Raw genomic sequence first — 17,534 nt, forward strand, 5'->3', positions numbered from 1 at the left:
TCAAACACCTGAATTCACCAGTTCCTCCCAGTTTGGTAACTTCTTTAGGGGTTTGTGCAGGCGACAACCAGCGAGCCTTGCGGCACCATCACAGCTCATACTCCCATTTATTCCTTGTGGATTTGGGCTGTCGCTAGAAAATACTCTCCTTTTCCCCCAGTTTCTCTCATTAACTGCACAAAGGGGAAAAAAATTAATAAAGAAAAAATCACATTATGAATCCAGAAAGTGGAAAAAGTTTTGATTACTAAAAGATAAAGCTGTGAAGAATCAACCCTGCAACAGCAACGTCTTCATCAATCTCCCACGCAACGATTAGACATAAAAATATTTTACTGACTATGCATATTGTGCTCTTTAAAGCAATTTTTTTTCTGAGTATATCTTAATATTGGTCCTGAAAAGAAAACCAGACCAGCACTGGGAAATGCAATCTAGGTCAGATTTTTGGCACAACATGCAGCACTGCTAATGGACAGCTGACTATTTCCTTAGCGGGCAAGGACAGCCCGGCGATCCAGAGATTATGTCACTTGTTTTTTTTTAACTCCAAAGCACAGAGAATTCTATCTTCTATGGCTTTCTCTGTGACAAAATCCAAAATTACAATTTGGATTTACAAGTGGACAAGCATGCGATTGCATCTTATTGCCCTAGAGATAGGGTTGCCGATCACCACAGTCAACAAACCCCACTCCTCCACAGCCAAGGAAAAAATTCACCCTGGTAAAAGAACAGAAAAACCCCTACGTGCTGGTTAACGTTTCCAAATCTCTCACGGTGGGCAGAAATCAGAAGGGACAGGAAAAGGAGAGCACATCTCTTCCACTGGTGCCCCGATGGAGGACATCGGCATTTTCCACTGCAGCGGTATCGTGAGTTTTCCCAGCAACGAGCTATTTTTGCACTCGTTTTCTCTCCAAATAACCCATACAGCCAGTTATTTTCATTTTATATTAATTTTGAGATACTTAAGAGTCTTACTATTCAGCACAAGTGCAACGTTGAATGAAGGAAGGGCACCTGAAGGAGAATCATCTCCAGTAAGAGTGTGTTTTCCATGACCTTCAGCTGAAGAACCAAAGACAGACTTGGCTGACCACAAGAAGCCTGCGGCCTGCAGAGTTTCAGCCCTTCCCAACATACAGCTGGCTTTCAGGGAGGGTTTTCCCCCACTTTGTGGGGATACTGAGGTCAGGTGACCTCCTGACACCCCAGCTGGTAGAAATCCAACCACAAACACCGCAGTGGCCTGTCCGTCCCACAGCCCCCGAGCATACGGCGGTGCGACAGCGTCTAATATTTCATTTCTGATGCTCGACATCTGTGACCAAAGTCGCCTGCTGCTGACAGGGAATCAAATAACTCTAGGAGGGGATCAAAGTGCTCTTTAGCGCATTGAGCAGGAGGCTTGGGGAGACGCTAACCTGACCCAGTGCGCTCCGACCCTTCACCTTCCATCTGGCGTGTGATGCCAGGGACAATGAGCATTTAGCCATTGCGAAGTTGAGTTTTCTTCTCGTCCTCAACACATCTCCGAGGTCTGACTACAAGTAATCCAAAATAAAAACCTTTTTCAGAGAAAAACAGATGGCTTCTTCACCATGTTCACCATCCCTTGTGTTTTGATACGTTTTGATCATGAGATTTTTTGATGAAAGCCCACACCTTGGTTTCATTCCAGACACCCATAATCAATGCCAATCATCCCAGTAGTGGTGCTACCTTCCGCTCTGCAATACAGGCAAGGATCTGCCAGGAATCAGCAGGTTACGGAGCCCATCCCAGTCCAACCCTTCCTTCAAGGCAAGGACGGATCTATGACAAGCATGCTCCAAAAAAGCATACTGAAGATAGATCTGCTACAGGAATGCTCTACAAAGAGGTTCACCGCCAAGCTGAACTTACACAACTTTTGGTGACAACGTTTCGAGATGATGAGTTTCATCCTGCTTCGATTACTACAGAGTCTGAAGCCACATACCCAAAAATTAGTGTACAACCCCCAAATACAGTCCCAGCATTATTTTCATAATCCCCAAAGATTTCAAACGAGAGGCAGAGGTTCCAAGCTGTGCTTAACTCCCTGAAGCTCTGAAGATTATGAATAAATATTTGAATTTCTTCCCTTTTTAGGGTCAGAAGGAACTGTGTGAATCAGCTAATCCTCAAAAAACACACAAAGCCAAATCCAAAACCCCCATCATCTAACCCAACGATGCATACACAGGCAAACGAAAAGGCTTTCCACAATCATCCACCACTGCTTTAGGCCTCGCGTCCCCTCGCAAGCCCAATCGGACCAACAAGTTCTGACCACTACAGCAGTAAGAAATCCCACGTTAGGGGGCTTCACGTGAAACTCCCTATTAAGGAGGAGAGAAAGCCACGAGGTATTAAACATGTAAATAAGAAAACTTATCTCAAAGGGTGTTTTGCTGCGTTCTGCGTAGTACAGAAATAAGGCCGTTTGCATTTTCTCACAGCAGTAACTCCATTTCCAGTGCCCTTCTCCCTTCCAACAGCCAACTTAGTCTTGTGGTTATCTATTAAGATCCCCAACACCCACCATTTCACGGATTAAGAGTGAAATACCTTTCTGCTATCATAAAGACACTTTTCAATTACTGTTATTACAACTCGGAGATACAGCAAATACCGCACCAGCAGTGGGAAAAAATAAGTCAGTCCAAATATATCCCCCAGAGCTTAACTGAATGTTTAATAACACACAGGCACAAAAGTGACAGCTACTCAAGGGAGTGTGGGCAAGTTCATCTCCCAAGGAAAATAAACTCCCTGAAAAAAGCACCACCTGCCAGGCAGGGTGTATTTTGAGAGGCCACCAAGGTCTGGGGCAGGAAGGAGGATCTCCCCATCTTAATGCTTGATCTCCATCACAGAATGGTTTGGGTGGGAAGGGACCTCTAAAGCACACCCAGTCCAACGCCCCTGCAAGGAGCAGGGACATCTCCAACCAGATCAGGTTGCTCAGAGCCCCGGCCAACCTGGCCTGGAATGTTTCCAGGGATGGGGCATCCACTGCCTCTCTGGGCAACCTGGGCCAGTGCTCCACCACTCTCACTGCAAAAATTTTTGCCTAGCACAAAGCTGGGATTTCATGACCACCCCCACGCTTGATGTCCCAGTGGAAAGGAGGGGGCCAGCATTCAAAGTTCGGTGGCCCAGAGCTGCTCCTTGGGCAGACACAGGTGCCTCTATGATGACATTTACCATCCTCTTCATTTTTCCTAATTAATCCCTTGCAGGACTTGCTCATGAGGCTACATCCTTGCTGAGAATGCCAGCAGGTGTCACTGTGGGCAACGGTATAGGAGAACGCGGCGGCATAAAGCGCAAATCAGCGGGAAAACACCCATCAAGTTAATTAATAGTTTTTAATATAATTGCTAATTATATTTTTCTGCTTTTACAGATAAAAAGCGCATTGTCTGCGCCTCACAGATAAAAGGAGTTTTATTAGAAATGATTCACTTCTGCTTCAGCCTGCTCGGGGTTAGAGAATGGAAATCACAGAATATTTTCAAATGCGCAGAAGGCTGGAGTTTGTTTCTTTGGTTCGTAACAACAAAAACGAAGCGAACCAGGCAAGCGTATTGCCCCACCCTCCTTCTCCCCCGTGCCTGCATAAAGCCACGACACTGAGCAAGCACCTCACCATGTGGAGATCCATCTGGTAAATCTTTAGGTGGCTGAGCGAGCTCAGGGTGGTCAAAAAGCTCATTTTTTTAAAAATTCTGGTACCAGGCCCCAGAGACACTCCATACGAACCAGGCTGCTAGGCCTGAGCTCAGGCAGCTGACGCAGGAGGAACCAGGACGGTTAGAGATATCCATACTACTTTTTCATAGATGTTGCTCATTAACATTATACAGCTTTGTTTTATCTTAACATCGGTAGTCAAATCATCATTATTATATTCTAAAAGAGAAGCATTTGCTAGATTAATCTATATTCTGCCCACCATGTTGGGCAAGATGCTGCTGCACCTTGTTGCCAATACACCACTAGAAAAAAAAAACAAACAAACCAGACTTTTAGATGAGAATTTCTTACCTAACATCTGATCTAGGTTTCTAGTTCCATTTTAAACTTACCCAGACAGAAACGGAAATACCCCAGCGGTGGTTTGGGCCCACATCCCACTGACAGCAGCAGCCCCGGCGCCGGGGCCTGCTGGGGAGAGGGCCTCTGAGCCCACATCAGCTGCAGGGGAAACCGCCAGAGCCACAAATCCAAATTATATTTCAATTTCAATGGAATATATTGTATTTGCTCAACAGAAGTGAAGGGCAACCACCAACCCCTTGGCCCTGACCGGTTTGCAGCAAAAAGCAGCAATGAATGCACAGAAAAACAGAATGCACGCGTGCTTTGCCCGAACATATGCCACAAACCCTCTTAAAACCGGAAAGGGTAAACTGAGGGGCACAGGAAAATTAAGCACATGGTTGGATCAGGGATGAGATATTTACCTGGATCCCCCCGAGCTGTGTCCTGTGACCTCCCCTGATGTCCTACATGCTATTAAAAAAATTCACATCCATCTCATGTGTTTAAAAACAAACAAAAAAAACCCCAACCCTAAGAGTCCGCAGATCTGCAAGTGCAAGTGACAAATTATGGACTTACTCAAATCTTTTTTTTTTTCCCCCATATCTATGAAACCCTGGAGAACATCTAAGATTACCAACGAAAAACAATTTCATTTTAAAAAATTTCTTTTATAGCTGTGACAGATCGTCTGAAGAATCCGCTTATGGAGAGTATAAAATACACTCCAGACAGGCCAGAGCTGGTTTAATCCAACCTGTCAAAAAGCAAATGCTTAGGGCCAAAAGCCTGCATAACCTGAGAGCGGCAACGTGACGTACGGCAGATTTATAAGTTAGTGTCTTATCACAGAGAGCTTCAACATCCACTCAAACCACTGTTACTGAAAATAATAAAAATAAAATACTCAAAGCAGCACTGCAGGTATTTTCCTCTCTTCTGCTGGGAACTGGTTGCCAATGGTGCCAGCACCATGTGGGCCACGGTGGCAACCACATCATTGCTGGAGTGGCTTTTTCTGCCCACTGAGATGAGGAAATCTCGCTTCACAACCCCAAACTCCTACCCTTCCAAGTGCCCTTCAGGGTTCTCAAGGAGATTTACATTAATACATATATCCATGTGCTTCGGATGGCCACAGGAGACGTAATTCTCCAGCTGGGGTCTTTCAGCATAACTTCAGCAGACTTTACAATCCGCACTGGGAAAAAACCCGACCCAGATCCTGTGTTTGTGGTTTCAGAATTAAGCCCAGAGAAAAGGGCAGTAGAACTTCTAATGGTAAATTAAATAACAATAAAATCCTGCCATCTCCAGAGGAATCCAGCTCCCTGTGGAAAGCCTCCAAAAAAAGATCGCTCTGAAGCCACTGGGATTTTCAGTATAAACGCAAGCTGGTTCTTGAGAGAATTTTAAATTAATTTCATAAAAATCAGTTAAAAAGAGAACATAATGCCCTGACTACAAAGCGTGTTGGGCAGAAGCCCTCTGTGACAGGCAGGTCCGCATCGCTCATCGGCAAACACCCAACCACTCCCCACCATAGGAAGACCCCAATCTGTTATTCATGCTGCGCAGGTGGAAGTCAGGGAAGTGGCTCCACGCGTGTTCACTACTGGGATTTTATTGGAGAAAAGAGGGTTTTGATGGTAAACGACAAGAAGGATGGGTTGGGGAAGGAAAGGCAACAGAGATTCCGTGGAGAAAGGGCAAGAGAAAGACCCAGCTGGCCTACCACAGCTCATGGAAGAAGACGGGAACAAGATCGGTCCCAGCAAGCAAGGCCTGCAGCTACGATTTTAAAAGCCAGGAGAGGACTTAGCCCAGATGTTCGTAGGGAACAAGGTGCATCAGGGACAAAAGAATACTTCTTGCCGAACTGAAGGCAGGGCACAGCAAACCCCACAACACCAACGCTCATGAGACCTCAATAGACCCCTTACAGCCAGGGGGTGAGATATGAAGAGAAAGTGAGCCCAAGAAAGATGAATGTGCCTTAAAGAATTTCAAAACTAACCTTTAACACATTTTGCCAAGGTAGAAATATTACACTGCTTCTAATGAAAATATTCCTGTGATAAGCACAACACAATCGTAATTTATTCTAGAGAAGCACATGAAAGAAACAAAAAAGGATCATTACTTCCAGTACTAGAAGATCGCCCTAGTTGTACACAAAAATACTCACATCCAGGGTCTAAGGTACTCCTTCGCATGCAATGGTTTTAGTCATTGTTTCATCAGTGCCACCAACCAGTCTCTGCCCTTTCCACCACACCACCATCCACATGAACCTGGCCAAGACAAAGGAGCTCCTGTCCCACCGCCTCTCCCCGCTTCTGCTCAGTAGCGGCAGAAGTAACCCCTCGCTTGACGAGGGGCTTCATTTAAGGATGGCTCAACCCCTAGTTCCCACTGATGCCAACAGTTCAAACCAGAGCTCACCTACCACCAGCAAGGAGCCCAAGTAAACTAGGAAAGAAAAACTCATTCAGAGGAGCTTCTCAGCACAAACCCTGTTATTTTAAAGCAAAGTCTTATTTTTTTTGCCTGTTAAATCCAGCCAAGTCTCATTCTTTGTTGGCATAGATAGCTCCAGCACTTCCTGCATCACACACTTTCTAGAAAAGCACTGAAACTGAGGAAAAAGGAGCCAACCAGTCAAGGATGTGATTACACCTTGACTTCCCAGCACCTTTATTTTAACCAGCAGCACCCTCTTTTCCTCAACCACGGTCATACGAACCAGAAAAATATTCAGCCATGTTTATCTTGGGCATCACATAGCCCAAAGGCGGCTTACCACCCCGCTCCACCGAACAAAAGAAGTGCGCTGGGATGCACCTTGGCTGCCAGATCCCAAACAAGCAGAAGAAAAAAAAAAAATGTGCCTTGTATCAGCATAATCTCATTTAGTTTTTCAGGATTTAATTTCCCCTAGGACAGAGTGGCCATGGAAACCATCAAAATACTCACACGCCTTTTTTAGTAGGATGGGAGAACTAAAAGGCTTATTCAGTTGGGTTGTAAATTTTGATTTTAACAACTTGTCCTGTTGTCCTTCAGCTTGCTTTGGAACAACAACAACCTCAAATCTGAATAGAAGATTATGCCCTAGTTAGATTCAATCATTCACTTGATGAGGTTTGGAGTTTGCTTGCAAGCTACTTCATCAGGCAATTATTTTTTTTAATAAATTTCTTCATTACTCGTATGAAGAGCTTGCTAGATCCTTCTTGGTCTTGCTCTGGGCCTATAAGCTCTGCCTGAGCATCAAGGGTCTCAATTTTGCAATCTGAAGGGATGCGCCAAGTCTTCTCTTTAATCCAGAAAGCTTTTCTCCATCTGCATCGCCCTCTGACAATAAGTTCTGCAGATCTATCAACCGCTACATAAAGGAACCTCCTTCATTTCTACCACTGCAGAAGAACAGAGCAGTCAGGGTGGTGTCACCATGTCCAGAGAAACGACTACGTTTCTCTTTTTCTCCCTAATATCTCCTAAAATTAGATTTAGGTAATGCATCTGCATTTTGTACTCTGATGAAAACCGAAGGCAGCAGAGAGATTTGCCAATTAGATCAGCACTCCTTGTTTCTCACACTGGAAGAAATGGTTTTTAATCCTTTGAACAGCTGTGATTTGCAGTAGAAAATACAGCGTACGTGCACTACACATACACACATATTCCATAGGTTTAAAGCCAGAAAAAGTTTATCAATGACATAAGAGGATACTCTTTTACTCCACTGTTCTAGACCAAGTACTTTATTGCACTCCTGCACGTTATTTTCTCTAACTGTATTTTATTCCCCCCCCCCCCCTTTTTTTTTCACTAGAGCCAACAAACATTTTTTTTTCCTGGAGCACCTGCAAAAATAAAGCTGTATTCTCATGAATGTCATTTGAAACACTAAAAGTAGTAGAAATCAAGCTGAAATTTTGAATCTATTTTGTTGCCTTCACAGCCAGTGCTTCTCTAACTATACCCCACAGCTCCTTTGGTAAATATACCTCAGAGCGCCAGCTTTAATCAGAAAAAATAAATAATAAAGTATTTCCTAAGCTACACACTTGACTCTTCCTTGAATTCCCCCTCAAATCTAGCTTGTGCCTCTAAACCAGATCAACATTTGTCTGCTGTTGGCCACTTTTGGTCCAGGTAGAACCTACCGTCACGTTTTGCGTAATGATGGCTGTCACCCGCAAGATGGACCAGCAAAAGATTGCCATTAGATCTGGTTTCCTCTACTCAAGAGCAATCCCCAGTCTTATTTAGATAGAAAAAGCATACTAATTATACTGAAAGCTAATTAATTCTGCATATTTCCCTGTTCTGTTCACTGTTGCCACGCAATTCTGCATAGAAGAAGAATTGTATTCAGACCCGGTTAATTAAATGGAGGCATCTGAAGAATTTCTGGTCCATAGTGATTTCACAACGTGGTGCAAGAAGGAGGGGTTGGCATCTTCTCATGAAGGCTGGCGAAACACGACAGCTCTGCCCAGCCCAACTTGTGAAGTGGAACTACGCAATGAAACTATGAAGCTTTCTCCAAGATTGCCGCTCTTCATGAGGACCTGCACCACTAGCAATAGAGATGAATTTTGTTTGTCTTCTACTGTTCGTGCCTTACTCAATACATTCTATATTTGGGGAAGGGGCGGGCGGGGAAGTGGCAAGCAACCCTCATCACATAAATTTAGAGCGGCACTAATGAAACGGCTGCAGACAGTGCTGCGATCTGTGCTTTCGGCATTTTGAGATCACACTCCCAAGATGTGCTCCACACACAGCCAACGAGCTGAAGAACACAGATTTCAGGCTTGGCATCATCCACCTGCAGTACTTAACACATTTCTCCCTGCTTGTACTGCTGAAATAGTTTGGCAGCACCATTTGTCTACGATGATGTACGCGTTGGGATCAAGGAGATCACCAAATCAGAGCTGCCCAGCTTTGGAGAAAGCACATTGCTGGGACTTGGACCTCCACAGCGCATTAAATTAAAATTTTGAAGTATCAACGCTTCTAGTAAAAGTTTCCAAAATGCACATGGGAGAGATTTGGGGGGTGACAGTCCCAGGGCCTAAATGCATTCCCTAGCCAAATCACACCATTCGAGTAAGGAAAACCTAGGACTTGTTAATTAGAATCACAGAAGGGTTTGGGTGGGAAGGGACCTTCAAAGCCCACCCAGTCCAACCCCCCTGCCAGGAGCAGGGACATCTCCAACCAGATCAGGTTGCTCAGAGCCCCGGCCAACCTGGCCTGGAAAGTTTCCAGGGATGGGGCATCCACCACCTCTCTGGGCAACCTGGGACAGGGTTCTACCACCCTCAGCGTAAAAAATTTTGTCCTCATGTCCAGACTGAACTGACCTCCCTCTATTTTGAGGGGGGCTGGAGTAGCCGCTGTGCCTGTCGCTGGGGCTGGAGTAGCCACGGTATCGGTCGGTTGATTTTTCCTCCCTTCTTCCTGAGGGTGCTGCACAACGTTAAGCAGTGTTTGGTAGATACTAGTCATTGCCCAACACAAAGCGGTAAGCTTTGCCTCTTTAGAATAGCTATGGCATTTTTCTTTCAAATATTCTATCCCTTCATCAGGATTCTGTAGTTGTTTGGGAGCGAAGTTCCAGACCATTGGAGGTGAGAAGCTCTCTAGGTACCTGCCTGTGTCCTCCCACATGCCGTGCCACCTCTGCCCATCCAACCTCGAGGCAGATCTCTGGGTGATTTTTTTTTTAAACAGTTGTTTAATCCTAATCAAAACCTGAAACCCATTCAGGAGACAGAGCAATAGGAGCATGCTGGCTTGCACATCCCAAGGATATTCAAAATTCTCAAGAGCTGGTGTGACTAGTTCGAAAGAAAAAGGGAAGGTGTAAAGGAGTAGGGGAAGGTACCCTCCTCTGACTTCCCCACAGATTGGTTTTCCGGGGAGAAAAAGAAAAATGTGTGATTATTAATAATTCTTACCAAATGGCATCCGAAGTACGGAGTTGCCAGCAATGCCGAAAACAAGGACCAGACTGATTTCATGACCAGTGATGTTACCATATCATAAGCCGGTAGTGCCCAGTAAATCAAAATGAGAATTCTCATCCATTTCCGAGAAGTGATAAACAGCACCAAAGGAAATATGTGGTGCTACTTAGGACAGACATAACACAACCATGTGAACACCTAGTACAACATTGTGACCAGGGACTCAAACGAAATAATGAACACTTGTAACAACTTTAACACACTCTAGTCAGATCTCTCCTTACCTCAACCCTTCGAGCCCCACGTTGGGTGCCAAAAAAGTCTGTGATGGTTTAGTCCGAATTATCACACAGTTTCTCGCTCACCCTCCCCCTCCCCAGGGAGACTGGGGAGAGAATTGGGAAGGAAGGAGAACTCGTGGGTTGAGATGAAGACAATTTACTAAAATAAAAGGGAAAACTACAATAATAACAGAATATAAGGATATTAAAAATATACAAAGTGAACGATATGTGTTTTCTCACCACCCGATGTCCCAATGACCGATACAGCCCGTCCCGAGCAGCGATCACGGAAACAAAACCGAGCGGCAAGCAAAGGAGCAAAAGGGAGCCAGCAAGGGAGAGGGAATGACGCCAGCAAAACGAGCAGGAAAGATGGATGCCAGGAAGGCAGATACCCACCCTCGCCTGCCCCCACTTATATACTGAGCATGACAATCAAGCATGGAACACTCTCTTTGGCCAGTTTGGGTCAATTATGCTGTCTGTCTTTCTCCCAGCTTCCTGCATCTGCAAATTAGCGAGACTTGGAAAGCCAGACAGTGTCCTTGGTCTCATTCACAACAACTGGTATCATCACGAAATTCAAAACATAGCAGCTACTGAGAGGAAAAATTAACTCCATCCCTGCCAAAACCAGGACAAACTGTTACCCCTCATCCTATCACACCAGGCCCTGCTGAAGAGCCTCTCCCCATCTTTCCTGCAGCCCCCTTTAGGCACTGGGAGGCCGCTCTCAGGTCTCCCCGGAGCCTCCTCTTCTCCAGGCTGAACAGCCCCAGCTCTCTCAGCCTGGCCTCACAGCAGAGCTGCTCCAGCCCTCTCATCATCTGTGTGGCCTCCTCTGGACCCTCTCCAACTGGTCCATGTCCTTCTGATGCTGGGGGCTCCAGAACTGGATGCAGTGCTGCAGGTGGGGTCTCACCAGAGCAGAGCAGAGGGGCAGAATCCCCTCCCTCGACCTGCTGCCCATGCTCCTCTTGATGCAGCCCAGGATGTGATTGGCTTTCTGGGCTGCAGGTGCACATTGCCGGCTCATGGTGAGCTTCTCATCCACCATCACTCCCAAGTCCTTCTCCTCAGGGCTGCTCTCAATCCATTCCCAGCCCAGCCTGGATTTGTGCCTGGGATTGCCATGACCCTCGTGCAGGACCTTGCACTTGGCCTGGTTGAACTTCATGAGGTTGGCACGGGCCCACCTCTCCAGCCTGTCAAGGTCCCTTGACAGGGACCTTTAATTAAGTGACAGTGTTCTTAATTTAGGGTAATTATATATTTATACAATATTATGTAGATTTTCTATATTTCATCTATATCATACATATATAATAGTAATTTATTATCTAATAATATTATATAAACACCTTACATACATATTACAAGAATTTATGTACAGCAAAGCCATCTACAGTTCTCAACACACAATATACAAGAAGAATCCATTTGACGTAGTTTAGATTTGACATTATCTACGTAAAAAGAACCTCCAGTATTTTTCTAACCAAATTGAAATTGCAGTTGTCACTTTATACATCTTATAAGGATTAATACGCTAAATCCCAAACAGGGAAGGAATATCAAGTACGCAGGATTTAGAAAATGCCAGAGTTGAAAAACGCCAATGAAACCTTAATTCAACCCTCGCCTACGTATTTGTAACTTTTAAATCCAGTATTATTTTCTCCAGCTCTCTGATCTCCTGCTCCTTTCCCCTACCTTGAAAGCCCTACATAACTCAACGGCGCTAGGACAGATATTCGGCCGGATAACAAGTCCATCTCCGACGGACGTGTGGGCAAAGCAATCTCCTCCTTTGAAACAGGATTAGCAGTTTGAGTTGAGGGAAGAGAAAAAAAAAAAAAAAAAAAAAATCACTTGTAGGCCAGCAATCGCAATGAGTCATTTTAGATTGAGTGGATAAGTCATCAAAATCATAAGCACCTGGAAATGGTTTTGAAAGAGATAAGGTCTAGCAACCTTAATTACAGTTATTGTTACCTGAGCTACTGGTTTCAGATAGAAATCTTCCAGGGATATAAGCTTTCCATTTGAATGGCATAAAGGATACTCCTGAAGGAGGAAAAAGGCTACCAGAAAGTGAATCAACTTCAAGATGGAAAAGAAATCCCTACTTTTTGCCACAAAGGAAAAGAGAGTAAGAGATGCAAGACTGGAGTCTCCAAGCACTGCCCATGCCCACTACCAGCTCATCCCCCCTCCTCAGCTACACCGGGAATGCAGACTCTGAACCAACATTCCTCTTCCACCAGACATTTCAAACGTCTTGAGAAATTATACCAGAGGTTGGGCGTTCGGGGATTTTCTTTGGTTCTTCTCCTCTATGACCACAAATTCCCTTTTTTACTCTCTTGCTTGCGGTGTAGATCCCAGCAATTTCATCTACTTCTTACAGACTCGCCACCCGCCTTCCTTGAGGCTTTAACGGCATTTAACGAGCTGAGTTAATCCGTAAAGATTAAAACCACCAGCAACTTGAGTACCTCCCAGATAATCACCGGGCAAGACACTCGGAGACCTGAAGCCGGGGAAGATGCTCTTCCCTCTTACTCCCAAATTCCCCATTGTCCCAGTTTGGGGCTGCAAGAGAGGACAGGACACTAAACGTTGGCAGGAGCAGCCAAACGTGGACGGCACCTCAGTTGCTCCAAGTTATTCTATGGGTGTTTTGGCGCGTTTTAGTCTCCTAAATAAAAATAAATGAACATTTTATCCCTTTTTGCTACAAACTGCCCATGTTATAATGAAGTGCCATAATGCTAAGGCCACATATTCCTAGAAAATAACCGTTTACTACCAAAAATCCATTTATTTTTGTGATATACATGACAGAGGGGGAAAAAAAAAAAAAGAGACTTTTTTCTTTTAAATCTAAAAAAAAAATTAAAAAAGTCTGCAATTGGAAAAGACAACCATAAATTGTTTTGAAGCCTTCAAAAGTGGGGAGAGTAAGATCAGGCATCCGCATTTTCCAAAGTTTAAGGTTTATAAAAAAAGAAAAAGGACTTTTAAGCTTGGCTATTAATCATCTACAGCGAGTCTCGCGATTTGTAAACAAATTGCCCTCTTTCACCCGAGGAAACTAAAATTATTCAGATGTTCCAGGAATAAAAATAATATCCAAGAAGGTACTTTTACGGTTTTTCAAAGGAGATTTGTGTTGATCCAGAGCAAAGATATTTACACAATAAATAATTCACACAAACGCTCGTACAGGTATTTAATCCGAGATAGGCAGCACGCGGATGGGGGTACGGCATGCAGCTACATCTAAGTTGCATCCTGGAAGCCGTTACCATCGCCAACTACGTGAATCCTCCAATATTTAAAAAAACATGTTCAGTTTCTTTATCAAAAATACGGTACAACAAAGCAATTGGTTCAATGCTGTTAAGCAACAGAGCTGTGAGCACACACACCAGAGCCCTCAGGCATTGGGCGACGGGGGTTTTTTTTTGGGAAGGAATAGCCCAGGGCATGACGCTTGAAGAGTCAGAGAGAGGTCAAGAAGGGCTTTTTCAACTGAAGAAGAATATGAAAAGGCAGGCACTAAGGGAGAGAAATGAGGAAAATACTGCATTAAAAGCGTCGTTATTGAACTTCTAGGATCTAGCGCTGCATGTTGCCTCTCGCGTCCAAGACATGCAGCAAAGGTGGGATGACACCCACCACCCTACTAGAAAATAAAGATTAAAATTGTTCCCCATACGGAATAACCAATGCATTTGTCCCCTTCAACCCTTGCACAGGGTGAGCACCATTAACCCTTCCATTCTCATCTCTCCCAAACAGCTATCCCCTGCCAGCGGCTTCGTTCATGCAAAGCAGAGGCTGAGCTCACTGTAAACCTGGGCATTTATTTTGACCCAACATCACAGAAGGGTTTGGGTGGGAAGGGACGGTTAAAGCCCATCCAGTCCAACCCCCCTGCCAGGAGCAGGGACATCCCCAACCAGATCAGGTTGCTCAGAGCCCCGGCCAACCTGGCCTGGAATGTTTCCAGGGATGGGGCATCCACCACCTCTCTGGGCAACCTGGGACAGTGTTCCACCACCCTCAGTGTAAAAAATTTCTTCCTAATATCCAGTCTGAATCTGCCTCCCTCTGTTTTAAAACCATCACCCCTCGTCCTGTCACACCAGGCCCTGCTGAAGAGTCTCTCCCCACCTTTCCTGCAGCCCCCTTTGGGTACTGGGAGGCCGCTCTCAGGTCTCGCTGGAGCCTCCTCTCCTCTAGGCTGAACTCAATCTGCCATGTAATTCAGATGAATCTTGTAGGAGCTTTACTTTGTGCATGCAACTGCAAACTATTTGAGAGGACCATTCTACAGGCAGACATAAACCTCATCTCCTCAAGGCACCAAGCTACCAAAACCCAAGTACAACAAGAATTAGATCTTGAGCTGTAGAAACATATTACTTGTCTCTCACATTACGTTTGGCAAGCACGAGGATGAACAACACAGAGAGGGCATCACAACCAAACTAAACCTCTGCGCTGGAAGGGACGCTCGGCTTCCCACCACAGTGAAAGTCACCGCCATCATCACCCAATGGTTTGAGACGTTTATGAAGTCAGCTATACACTACACCGAGGCGTGTCAATACGTACTGTTGAGAAATATTAATATAATTTTTAAAATGCAATGGAAGAAGCCAGAAGGGTGAGGTTTGGGTGCTGGGAAGAGCTGTGCCAGGGTGTAGTAGAGATTCCCAAGTCCTGGGCCAAGTGCTATAGGTGCAACCTAAAGCTGCCTTGAGATTGGTGTCAACTGCAACAATCTAACTCCTGGGAGAAGATTTCTGGGCAAAACCACAACATTATCAGTAGCTTGTGTTTGAAAGTCCTAAAACTGAACTCAACGGACTGAATATTCTCAGGTATATAAATTATGAGCAATTTCATTGAGGGGAATGATCTCGTACAAATCAGAAGCCATTGCAAGAGAAAAGGAAATTCCCCCGGGTTTTGTTAATTCTCGAGTTATCTAAGGAACCTGCAGTATTTCCATCAACTCCAGACATGAAGTTATGTTCTCAAACACTGCCCTTTTTCCCTCCCCACTGTCTTCATAATGCCATTCCCAAGTTTGATTTGGGTAACGGGCAATTAAGCCAGCTATTTTTTCTTGCTTCTGAATTTTAAGTAATTTCTAAAAACTTAACTAAAGAATGTAGGACAGAAGCGTTGCATTATTCACAGCACCGTATCAAAAGAAAAACCGCATGAAATCTTGACATTAAGAAAGACTTTTTTTTCTCCCCCTGCCTCAGACTGTGCCGAATCAGTCACTTTTATCCAATTCTTGTTACAGCAACAGAGGTTAAAATACAAGTTATTGACGCTTAGCTTCAATATATTGGATACCATTAAATACAAGATGCACAATACCACAGTATAGTGATTTTTTTCAGGGTTTTTTTTTTTTTTTAGGTTATGTAAAACATCATATGTTAAGTCAAAGACAAATGCAGAGAGAATAACAAGGGTGCTTCCAAGTAGGATACTGGGAGCCATATCCCAGGACAGACTGGGATGACAGGCTTCCCTCAGCCTACCTAAGGGTACAGAGTTATCCCCACAGATGCTTCTTCTGCGCCTCATTTCATAGAATCACAGAATGGTTTGGGTTGGAAGGGACTGTTAAAGCCCATCCAGTCCAACCCCCCTGCAAGGAGCAGGGACATCTCCAACCAGATCAGGTTGCTCAGAGCCCCGGCCAACCTGGCCTGGAGTGTTTCCAGGGATGGGGCATCCACCACCTTTCTGGGCAACCTGGGACAGTGTTCTATAACTCACATAGTGAGAATTTTTTTCCTAATATCCAGTCTGAATCTACCTCCCTCTATTTTAAAACCATCACCCCTCGTCCTATCACAACAGGCCCTGCTGAAGGGTGTCTCCCCACCTTTCCTGCAGCCCCCTTTTGGTACTGGGAGGCGGCTCTAAGGTCTCCCCGGAGCCTCCTCTTCTCCAGGCTGAACAGCCCCAGCTCTCTCAGCCTGGCCTCACAGCAGAGCTGCTCCAGCCCTCTCATCATCTGTGTGGCCTCCTCTGGACCCTCTCCAACTGGTCCGTGTCCTTCTGATGCTGGGGGCTCCAGAACTGGACACAGTGCTGTAGGTGGGGGTCTCATCAGAGCAGAGTAGAGGGGGAGAATCTCCTCCCTCGACCTGCTGGCCACGCTGCTTTGGATACAGCCCAGGGTGCCGTTGGCCTTCTGGGCGGCAAGGGCGCATTGCCGGCTCATGTTAAGCTTCTGATCCACCATCACTCCCAAGTCCTTCTCCTCAGGGCTGCTCTCCATCCATTCTCTGCCCAGCCTGGATTTGTGCCTGGGATTGCCATGACCCAGGTGCAGGACCTTGCACTTGGCCTGGTTGAACTTCATGAGGTTGGCACGGGCCCACCTCTCCAGCCTGTGTGATCTTCGTAATGGTATCTTCCCCCCCACCCCCCGCCACCAAACTTTAAGTGTCCCTGGAAAAGTTTTGACTTTATTCTTTTCCTTAACTCTTGATAAGGAGCTTAATGCTGGTTACGCGATCCAAGCAAATTATCTGTCTCCGTGTGGTTTTGAGATAGGCAAATTTAATTCATCGCAAACTGAGTTAATGTGCCTTTTCTCTCTAAATCTGAACGCTTCTCCGGCAGCAAAGGGAATAAAGCTTATCTATGAATATGCAATTATTCTGTATGACAAACGTCTGATTTGTTTGGATTACAGAATTTATCTGTACACTAAATAAAAAGGCAAAGAAATAACAGTGTCCTACCAATGCTGGGGAAGAAAAAGAAAATCAACTGAAATGTCAGCAGCGTAGTTTCTTAAAATCGACGGCAGAGGTGGTACGCACAAATATTTTTCCATAAACATCGTTATTAGAGCTGCTCATGATGGCAAGGTATGCATGAAAAAAGCCAACACGCAATAAATAAAATACTGTCGTACAGAGATCTCCCACAGTTAAATCACGCAGGGCTACATCTTGAAAGGTTTTATTAACGGCTGCTGTAATATTTAAATCACACGCAATTCCACAGGCCCGGAACAGAGCGCTAGGTGAATAAACGATGTGGACAAACCAGCTCAAATATTTAACGTCCATTTCACATGTTCACTTACAGGGCAGGGCTGGGGGTTTTGGTTTGGTTTTGGGGGGTGGAGTTTTTT

General features: G+C 45.0%; 1 protein-coding gene across 3 annotated transcripts in view; it reads right to left on the reverse strand.

Moving 5' to 3' along the window:
* Positions 1 to 17,534, reverse strand: part of PRKG1 (protein kinase cGMP-dependent 1) — a 444,044-nt gene that overhangs the window by 128,387 nt on the left and 298,123 nt on the right. The window lies entirely within an intron of this gene.

Source organism: Chlamydotis macqueenii, chromosome 7 (assembly GCF_036417535.1).
Source record: "Chlamydotis macqueenii isolate bChlMac1 chromosome 7, bChlMac1.mat, whole genome shotgun sequence".
Classification (NCBI taxonomy): domain Eukaryota; kingdom Metazoa; phylum Chordata; class Aves; order Otidiformes; family Otididae; genus Chlamydotis; species Chlamydotis macqueenii.